The sequence below is a fragment of the Eumetopias jubatus genome, unplaced genomic scaffold (genome assembly GCF_037043125.1).
Source record: "Eumetopias jubatus isolate StellerSeaLion01/CBP00866 unplaced genomic scaffold, mEumJub1_p1.0 scaffold_17, whole genome shotgun sequence".
In the NCBI taxonomy this organism is placed as follows: Eukaryota; Metazoa; Chordata; class Mammalia; order Carnivora; family Otariidae; genus Eumetopias; species Eumetopias jubatus.
In genome coordinates this window covers 86,566,325-86,576,493 of record NW_028274823.1, presented here as the reverse complement: position 1 = coordinate 86,576,493, position 10,169 = coordinate 86,566,325, and positions in this window count along the sequence as shown.

Here is a 10,169-nt window from a genome sequence, read left to right as displayed (position 1 = left end):
AGTATGGAGGTTCCTCAAACAGTTGAAAATAGAGCTACTATACGATCCATCAACTGCACTACTGGGTATCTACCATAAATATACAAATGTAGGGATCCGAAGGGGTACGTGCACCCCAATGTTTATAGCAGCAATGTCCACAATAGCCAAATTATGGAAAGAGCCAAGATGTCCATCAACAGATGAATGGATAAAGAAGACTTGGTATATATATTTACAATGGAATATAATGTAGCCATCACAAAGAAATGAAATCATTCCCTTTGCAATGATGTGAATGGAGCTAGAGGGTATTATGCTAAGCGAAATAAGTCAATCAGAGAAAGACATGTATCATATGACCTCACTGATATGAGGGATTCTTAATCTCAGGAAACAAACTGAGGGTTGCTGGAGTGTTGGGGGGTGGGAGGGATGGGGTGTCTGGGTGATAGACATTGGGGAGGGTATGTGCTATGGTGAGCGCTGTGAATTGTGCAAGACTGTTGAATCACAGACCTGTACCTCTGAAATAAATAATACATTATATGTTTAAAAAAAAAAAAGGAGATGGTAGGAAGGGAAAAATGAAGGGGGTGAAATTGGAGGGGGAGATGAACCATGAGAGACTATGGACTCTGAAAAACAAACTGAGGGTTCTAGAGGGGAGGGGGTGTGGGGATGTGTCAGCCTGGTAATGGATATTAACAAGGGCATGTGTTGAATGGAGCACTGGGTGTTATACGCAAACAATGAATCATGGATCACTACATCAAAAGCTAATGATGTATGGTGATTAACATAATAAAATAAAATAAAATACTGAATAATTCCCTTCTAGAACATAAGGGCCATGAAGATAGGGGCATTAATCTGTTTGGTTCCCTGCTGTATTTCCAGGACCAAGAATGATGGAAGACAATCAGTATCTAACACGTGTATATTTCAAATGAATGAACATAAATTAATTTGAATTGCTCTCAGACCAATTGATGATAGTTGACAGAAGGCGTTTTTGTTCATCTCTTCAGGTCTCGTATCTAAATACCACACACTGCGTGGCTTATTAAAAATGGGGTTTTATTTCTTACCCTTTGGAGCTGAAAGTCTGAGATCAGGAGGCCAGCATGGTCGAGTTGAGTGTCCTCTCCCCATCCCTCAGGGCGGCAGGGATGAGGGAGCTCTGTGGGTCTCTTTCCTAAGAGCAGTGATGTCATTCATGGGGGTCCCCACTCATGAGCTCCTCACTCCCAAGGCCCACCTTCTAACACCATCACCTGGGGTTATGAATTCAACATATGCATTTGAGGGAACACAAACATTCGGGGAACGGCATTATTGCTTAATATTTTCAAAATTGTGGAATAGATTTATAAATAGTATTTAAAATATATACTAGATGTGTTTAACAATCTAAACTATTTTTGTTTTTCATCAAGATGCAGTTTACCCATTAATGATATACCTGCTACCTAATGATCATCATTTATAATGTATGGATCCTTCACTTGCAGCTGGAAGTGACTAGTTCTTTTGCACTTTAATTATGCAATTCAGTAGTCCAGTTAAATTTGCTATATATGTGTTTTATTGTTATTGATTAAACCTTTTGGCAGGAATCAAGTTTTACCTGAGGACAGAGTATTTAAAGAGACCTATATAACCACATTTATTCTCCCAAATAGTTGAATTTTCCCCAAACAATAATGAAAATTTGATATCCCACATAACTCTGGAAATTTTTTTTTATTCTTATAGACTGGTAGCCTAGCAAACACACAATATTTTTTAGATTCTTAAATAAATCTCTCAAGTGTTCTTTTCCATTTTAATCTTCAATTTTACCAATCCCTCTGCCTTATACACAAAACCAGTCTTCACCATGTGTCCCCGAAAATCATTTCCATTTCCCCTTTATCTTGTTACTACTTGATTACGTATCCATTCTTTGAACAAGACCTCCTTTTCCAGATTTCTGTGTTCACACTTCCTTCCATACTGCCCAGTACATTACCACGCTCCTGGTTACCCATTATTGTGCCTCTGCTGGGATGTTTGTGTCTCTTGGTCATTTTTTTAGGCACGGAATGGATGGCTTGTCCAGACCTACACAACCCGTGTGAGACTCCAAAAAGCTGGGACTGTGGACATAAGAAACCTGAAAATCCGTATTTCTTTACAAACATGTCTAAACCGTGGGTCACTCTACCAGCTTATCCACTGGAGCTCCGACCTCTCCTTGGTACTGCATACGTTCTGCTCAGTGAGAGAGGGGGGTGCATTTTGGTTCATACTTGATGCAGGAGGAGGCGTGCTAAAGCAGAGAACTTTGTAAGCCCTTGTCTGTTGGGTGCTTTCACATTCATGGGCCCATTTTTTTTCTCCTCTGACCAGAATTCTCTTCATCCTTTTCTCTGTACAAGTCTTCACTGCCCACAGTCTCCGGCACCACGGGCTATGAAAGGTCTCTGTCTTCCCACATGACCTGTGGTTTGGGATTCCAGAGCTCTCTGTACATCTCTTTATGCTCCCGTATGTACTAACTTGCCATAGTCGGCCTCATGAATGTGAGGCTCCATAGGAAGGGGGCTGCATGGTGTGGTGGATTCATGAGCTACATGTACAACAAATCAGTAGCTGTTGACTATTTTGATTAAACCACCACTAACAGTGACTTAGGGGAGAACCGGGGTAAATATATTTCTTTGTCTGTTTACTTCCTAGTGTGTGATACACTATATTGAAAACTGAAGGCAGAAGACTAAAAGGGGGTCATGGTATTGAGAATATTGAGAATAAATTCCATGTTAATTGCATTAATGCATTTTCAGAGCCACTGAAAGATACTCCTTGACAACTGTTGGGCCAAAAAGCTAGAAAATATTTTGGGACAGAATTGTTAACTATGCCTTGGACAAAGTATAGCCTAATTATAGTATCTGACAAGTAATAATGGGATTCATAGTTGTTTTACTACTTATTAAATAACACAGTATATTATTTATAATTAGTAAAATTTTTTAATCTTAGCTCATAATTATATTATTTACTGATCCTGTCATGCACTGGGTGTTAGATTAATCAGTCTACATGAGTAATGTCATTTAATTATTCAAGCGACACTGGACCCAATTTTACAGCTGCGTAAACTGAGATGTCGAGGGGTCAACTGAATTTTGTAGGGTCAACTCCCAAGTAAGGAGTAAAGTCAAGATTCCGGCTGTGTCTCTAAATTCAAATCCTGCCTGTTTACACCTAGAACTGCCACTCCAAAGATGGTAGGTCTTGGTTTTCTTCTTGTTCGTCATTTCTTTAATATTACTAACTCTTTCTCCTTATCTTCAATTGCGGTTTCTTCACTAGTAACTTCATTAAAATTGCTTATAAATCACAAATATTCACCCTGTTCAGTGCTTGGTTTTCTATTCCGGGCAGGCATTAAGTCCGTCCAAAGTCCTCGGCGAACGCTGGAAAGACCGCTACCAGAAGGGCCCGTGGGCACCGGTAGCTGTCCCTGCACACACGTGTGGTAATAGCTCTAGGAAAAGCAAAGACAGGCCTCCACGCGGTGGTAGGGTGGGGCGTGAGGCTGTGAGGGGCAGAAGAGGTCAGGTTGCTTCTTCCCCCTGCAGTGTGGGAGGGCTTAAGGACTGAGCCCCGTGATTTCCTTCCCTCCCTCAGACGGCCTCCTGAGGGCAGGCAGAACTGGCAGCCCACTTCCCAAGGAGAGCTACTGACCTCTAGCCATAGTTTGGCCCGATGAACTGAGCTTTCTGCCTGGGAAGCATCACATTGTGTGGCCTGGGATTTCTTCCAGCATGCATCCCATCAGGTAGCATTGCTTCATCATATTAGTTTTGACTGGCTGGGGTAAGACTCCAGGCTTTGCTTATCTGAAAATCAACCTGCAGCAAATCAGCTTTGTTGTATGGATTGAATTTATAAAGCTGTTCACTCCTCATTTCATTCCCTGGTCTCAGAAACTCGAGAGTGAAATCCAGCAGGCTACCACATTGTGTCATATCACCTAGTTTCCAGCTTCTGAACCTGGCTGGAGAGGTTTTGTTTTTGTCTGTTTTAACACAAGTGAAAATTCACTCTTGTCATATCATTCAAAAAGTGAACCTGTTCCAACTCCCCTGTCAGTTTCAGGGAAGCCAGTAGAATATTAAGATAAACTGCATACTTTGTTTCTAAAAGTAAGTCACAGCTTTGTATCAGTCGCTCTTTGTGATACTTGGTTTTAGAGGAACTTGTGGGGAAAACAGCCCTGGTGGAAATGTCCACTAAAGAATGAAAGAAACAGCAACTATAATCACAGTGATGATAATTATGACAGCATAATATCATGTATTAAATATTCCCTATGTACTAAGCTGGGCTAAACTCTTTAAAGGTATTTTCTAAGTTAATTTTCACAATAATCCTAGTAGGTAGGAAATACCGTTTCTCACTTTGTTTTAACCACAGATTTAGAGACTTGAGTTAATGATACTCATCAGTTCCCGGCACACTTCCATGACTGGCCTGTGTATGCGAATCCCCCCTTCTTGCTAGGCATGCATTTTTAATGTTTTCTTCCTTTGTTCCTAATCTCTGTGCCCATTATCTTCCTCACCAGGCAAATCAACACTTAATTGTGTCAGTGTATGTCCCTGGATAAGCATGTATTTACCTATCTTTGCTAAACACGGAGCTGTATGTGTTTGTACTTTATGTAACTGCTATTAGAGATTTCTTTTACAGAATCATTTGACACTAAGTTATAAAGCTGTACTTGTGGTGTGGACTTGTGTACTGATTCTGTTGGTTCTAGCCACTACACAGGATTATTATCGACCACATTTGACCTCACCGTTCTTCCCATGATAGGCAACTGTGGTATTCTACTCCCCACCATCAAAACTCTGCACAATAGTGAATATACAATGGAAGTCACCATTTGTAGGTCAAACATCGTTTAATATTCACAAGATCATGCTATATTAAGATAGAACCTTAATATCTGGACAAGCTATCCTCAAGATCGTATAGACTTTTTAAAGACTTTGGGAGCAGCTGTAGGTACACAGCAGAATTGAGAGGAAGGTGCAGATTTCCCCCATGCCCCCTGCCCCCACACATACACTACCCACACTATGCCCGAGTGTCTGCAGCCCCACCAGAATGCTACATTTCTTACAACTGGTGAACCTACACTGACAAATCATTATCACCAGCGTCCATTATGACTCTCTCCATGCTGTGTATTCTGTGGGTGTAGACAACCCATAATGACACGTATCCATCGTGACCGAATGGTACAGAGTAGTTACGCTGCCATAAATAAGAGTCCTCTGTGCTACCTGTTTACCCCTCCCTCCCCCAACCCTTCATCTTTTGACTGTGTCCCTAGTTCTGCTTTTCCCAGAATGTCCTGTAGTTGGAATCCTGCAGTAGGTAGCCTTTGAAGATTGGCTGCTTTTACTTTGTAGTATCATTTCATGGCGTCACAGCTCATTCCTTTCTCACATGCGTATTTGGTTGTCTGGTTGCACCACTGTGTCTTTATCCACACCCCTGATGAAGAAAATCTTTGTTGCTGTCAGGTTTTGGTAATTAAGAATAAAGCTGCTGTAAATCTGTGTACAGATTTTTGCATAGACCTTTTTCAGCCCCTTTGGACGCATAGTAAGGGGCATGATTGCTGGATCCCAAGCTAAGATCCCAAGCTACATTTGGTTTTGTAAGAAACCGCCACAGTAGCAGAATTTTTTTGAAGGGCCATAGGTCATACAAATCTTAGTTTCAGTAGGTCCTGTAAATTCTCAGCAGAATGATTATAATGGTTTTGTCAAATCAGCAGTGTTGGAAGGTCACCGTTTCCACATCCACCCTTCCTAATAGTATTATCAGGATTTCTAGTTTTTGAAGCTCAGATTATGTTCATACAGAGAGCATCTAGCTATTTCTAATTTCTGTTTCTCTGATGCATGAGGAGGAGTGCATCTTTCCCTCTGTTAGCCATTTGCTTTTCCTTTTTCTCTGCACAGCCTGGTCACTCTGCCCATTTTTCTGTTAAACATTCTCTTTTTCATGTGTTTTTTCAGAATTTTTTAGTTTCACATATGGATCAATTTTCAGTTTTATATGTTGTACATATTTTCTCCTGGCCAGTTACCCTCTCAAACTTAGTTTATGGTGTCCAACAAGTTGTACTTTTGATGTTTCATTTAACAAGTGTTTCTTGCCCGGGGGTTAGATTTTCTTCCATGAATTTTCTATATTAAATTTTAGTTTTGATATTTGGGTATAAATCCAACTGAATTTCATCTTGGAAGAATGAAGTACAGCTCAACCTTGGTTTGGTTTCCCCCAAACCAACTCTTAGACAAGAATTCCAGACAATGCAAGTGATTTATGAGATAATATCTTAGGAAAAAACATCAGCGGGGGAGTGGTTAAGTGAAAAAAGGAAGAGACCCAGTGGAAGATGTGTCTTCCAGCAAGCCACCATGGTGTGTAACTGGAGCATAACACCACCCCAGGGTCATGACCCACCGAGGGCCATTTGGACTCTCTGCCACTTCTGGGTCACCCTGCCAGTGGATAGGGTGGACTTTGGCCCTCACAGAAAGCTCTCAGAGGGTGGATGCTGTGCGCTGCCAAAACCAAGGGGACTTGTCCTGCAACTCATAACAGAGCTCCTCATTTTCTCATTGATCGATTTTATGTTGCCATGTTTGTCATATGCCCTTTTACTAGATGCATGGATCTGTTTTCATGATCGTCATGTTTATGTACCTGCAGGCATATTTAAAAAAACAGAACTAAGACTAATGGATGGCATTGCACATGATTTGTTAGGCTGTTTCGCAGATGAAATGTTGATTTGTTACTGTCTTATTTCTTCCCCTTTCAGCCTTAGTAATTGCTAATGATGAAGTGGGGGGATATCCCTGACTTTTCAAAGTTAATCCTTCATACAGCCAATCTTTTTTTTTTTTTTAAGATTATTTATTTATTTATTTGAGAGAGAGAGAGAGAGAGAGAGAGAAGATGAGAGGGGGGAGGGTGAGAGGGAGCAGACTCCCCGCCGAGCAGGGAGCCCGATGTGGGACCCGATCCCGGGACTCCAGGATCATGACCTGAGCCGAAGGCAGTCGCTTAACCAACTGAGCCACCCAGGCGCCCCATACAGCCAATCTTTTAACACTCATTCTCTTAATTGATTCTGTTGCATTTTCTATGAGATTTTATATCACTTGCAAAAAATGTTTTTCACCTTTCCATGTATTTACCTGTTTGTGTTTCAAGTAATATTACATTAGCCAGGATCACTAGTACCATTTTATACAGTGGCAATGATAAAGTATCATCTTGTATGTCTAATATAAGAGGAGTACCTCTAAAACTTTTATATGTGGAATTAATTTTACTGTTCATTCTGAAATCAGCTTAGGTTGTCTTTAGGTCTAATTTTCTGAGAATTTGTATCATAATTGAAAGTTAATTTCATCAAATTTTCTGTGTCTGACAGAATAATGTCAATATCTCAGTTCATTGATAGGAGTTATTTTAACAGATATACGGATTATATAATCACCTTTTGTATATCTGGAATGAATCACACTTGGATATTATATTTTTGACCTAGGTCAGCTGATGTTTTTTTAGTCCTCTAAAATTCAAATCTGTTTTCATTGGCAGTAAGATCACATTTCAGATACTTTCTTTGAATGCACACACACATATATACCGGGGATTATTTCATTTGGCCCTTTGGTTCACAATGGTTTTACACTAAAAACATGTATTAGACATTCATACCTATTACAGTTCTGATTTTTAAGTAGACCTATTTTTAACCATGAAAGCTTTATGTGCGGTTCTCCATGTGAAATGCCCATTGCAGGTCCAGAAACATCCTGACGCACCGGAAAGGGGTTTGGTGAACTAAATCCTTGCGCTCTTAAGATCACAGAAGGGTTTACTCTCCTCGGGTTTTCCCCGCCATCAGATGATCTGAACAATGCACAGACAGGCAGTTATTTTTCCTAAGTAAAAAGTAAAGCCTTCCCCGGACCAGTCTTGCCCGTCAGTTGTCTTCCCATATCTCTGCTCACATTTTCTGCAAAACTGCTCAGGTATTTCCAGCTCTGCAGCTTGTGTTCTCCCTTTCATCCTTTCCCACCAGACTTTTTCATCCCTGTCACATCCCTGCCCCATCTGCTCAAGGTCACGGGGATCCTCCTTCTTATACACCCACGGTCCATTTTCAGCTCTCAGCTTTATTCACCTCATCTTCCTTTTTTTTTTTTTTTTTTTGTTTCCTTTCTTTTTTGAACCAGTTTTCTTTACTGGTCATTATGTTTGTATCCTCTTTCACTTGTCACTTTGTCTCATTTTCTGACATCTCGTTTTCTGCTCGTCATCGTTGAAGTGCCCCGGGATTTCCCTTCTCCGTGCGTCCAGGTAATGGGACACCGCTCCCTCTCCCAGGGTCCGCCCCACTCCATGCCGTAAGTGCTCTCTGTACATAGTGACCCCCCACACGTCTGTCTCCAGCTCACAGCTCTCTCCTGAACTGCACTCTCGAACCTCCGACCGCCCACTCCACACCTGTGCTTCTGTCAGACCTGCCTATCTTCCCCCAAACCTGCACGTGTCATGGCCTCCTTGGGCCTTCCCAGTCCCCAAACCTCAGTGTCCTATTTAACTCCCACCATTGTGTCTCATAGGTGATTAACCCATTATAAAATTTCTCAAGATATATTCTGACCAATTTTACCATTTTCACTGTAACCAAGGTCCAGGGACCTCCTCTCTGTTAGATGATTGCAGTGGGCTTGTGAGTAGTTTCCCTGATTCTACTCAACACATGACCAGAGTCCTCTATGCAAGTGTGTGCTCATGTTACCCGTCTGTCAAACACCCAGCTCCGTGTGCTCACTCCACCCCCGGTGAGGGCCCAGTCTTCTACTGCCCGTAGGCTCTTAGGTTAGATCCCTGTTCTTTTCCTGGCCTCATCTCATGCTGGATTTCTAGCCTACGCTTCTGCAGGCACACTGACCTCCTCCTGTTAGTGAGCACAGCTAGACTCTCCTACTCGGGAACCTTAGACTGGAATGGCCAGCTAACACCTTCTGGTCCTTCACGGTTTTGCTCAGATGTCATTTTCTTATCAAGGGTGATACTACTCGATTTCAAACCACCCCCACCTCCTCCTACCACTTAAATTCCCTATTCCACTTACCTGGATTTTTTTTCCATAACCTTTCTAGTCTTCTGACATACTGAACATTGTCCTGTTATATCTATTTGTGTTGTCTAGGTTCCACTGCTAGAATCATAAGTTCCAAAAATGCAGGGATTTTTTTTTTTTTGTCTGTTTTTCCACCAGTATATCCCAATAGTATAGAACAGTGCAGTCTCCCTGGGAAAACAGTTGTGGAATTACCAGAGCATCTCTGGCTCATTAGATCAAGGAACTGTGGTGGTCGCTCCATTGATGTAAAATGTTCTTGATCTTTGTCAACATGGGCTACTCCGCTGTTTGAGTTAGTAATTTGGTCTTCCGCCATGGGGCTCACAGGTATATTCTCCAGGCTCTGCCCTTCCTAGATACTCCAATACACCAAAAAGGAAATTGGGAATATTTTTACTGATCTAATTTTGAAAGTTACATTTTGGCTGTATCTATAACTTAGTAATTGCCACTGATAGCGTGAATAACTGCCAGTGTGACATGACCATCCTCCACTTTTAAGGAATTGCTGACCACCTGAACTTCTGTTACCAGAGACAACTCTTAGAAAGTGAATACAGTCAATATAAACGTGATCTGCTCCTTTCATCTGGTGTTTAATCTGGGAAGCTACTTGAGTAGTTATCATTGGCTCTGAAGTTATCCATAACCTAGAAATCTTTAAAAAATCCCTTGACATTAATTGGAGTTTTCTTCCCCAAGGGTTCATGCCAAATCACTCTATGAGGCATCAGTAAAAAGAGCAATGGGCTTATTCTGCAAATTAAGAATCTTTTCCTAAGAAAGCGAATCTATATGAAGCACCGTGTATCACCCAAGTGTGAAGTGATAAATAGGAATATGTACCCAGCCAGGGACCTTTGCAATTAGAGAAAACATCCTTTGCTTCATCTTGCAAGGTCGGATTCAATTAGCATGTTCAGTGGACAGTGGAGTCCTGGCT